We start from the raw sequence: 883 nt of genomic DNA, 5'->3' as shown, positions 1-883 counted from the left end.
CAAATGTGCTTTACACAATTGATGTATGTATGGATTGTGATAAGAGTTGTATGAACCCCTAATAAAACGATTTTTAAAAATGAGATGGCAATTTTAAAATACCCTTCTTATTGAGAATCACTACTATGACACTATTGCTCTTTAATGTAAACAAGTGATTAATAGAACTGAAATTTTTAGGTGAATGACTTGAAATCTGTAAAGAATTTTAATTACTTCATTGCTGGAGATTTAATGTCATATAAGGCATTGATCAACCAGCATTTCTTTCTTATTCTCTTTTTTAAAAACTGTGTTTTTATGTGATCTTAAGGTTTGCATACTACTGCACTCTAACACAACCATGGAGTCGATTCTGACTCATAGTGAACTTATAGAACAGGGTAGACTCACGCTCCCTCCCTCCTGGGTCTCTGAAATGTTAAGTCTTTCTGGTGGTAGACAGCTGCATCGTTTTCCCATGAAGTTGCCAGAGGCGCTGGACCACTGTCTCCCACGGGGTCGTTCACTATGCCACCAACGTTCCTGGTGCTACTTCAGCAGGTAGAGAAAAATACAAACGTTCTGGTCAGAATGCATGCATGATTGATTTTCAATATTCGAAATCAACCTATAAATAAAACAGGTTTAAGGGTATTTATATTGACTATCCTGAGAAGTATAAAGTAAAAGTACAAGGGATAGAATTAGAATTATGAGTGATGAAATGTGGATAGCTATGAAGATAAAGTTGATGACTTATGAATGATTATCTACAAAAGAGAAAATAAGAGATGCTGAAGAAAGTTGATGTAACAAGAAGTAGAAATTAATCAATGAGCCCACCCCTCCCCCAAGAAGAATTTATCTCAAAGGATGGCACTGAATCTGCAGCTTCGGGAGA

This window comes from Echinops telfairi, unplaced genomic scaffold (genome assembly GCF_000313985.2).
Source record: "Echinops telfairi isolate 266 unplaced genomic scaffold, ASM31398v2 ScPeMD7_1;HRSCAF=3_0, whole genome shotgun sequence".
NCBI classification, from domain to species: Eukaryota; Metazoa; Chordata; class Mammalia; order Afrosoricida; family Tenrecidae; genus Echinops; species Echinops telfairi.
The sequence above is the reverse complement of the archived record's forward strand: the minus strand, read 5'-3'. Positions refer to the sequence as shown.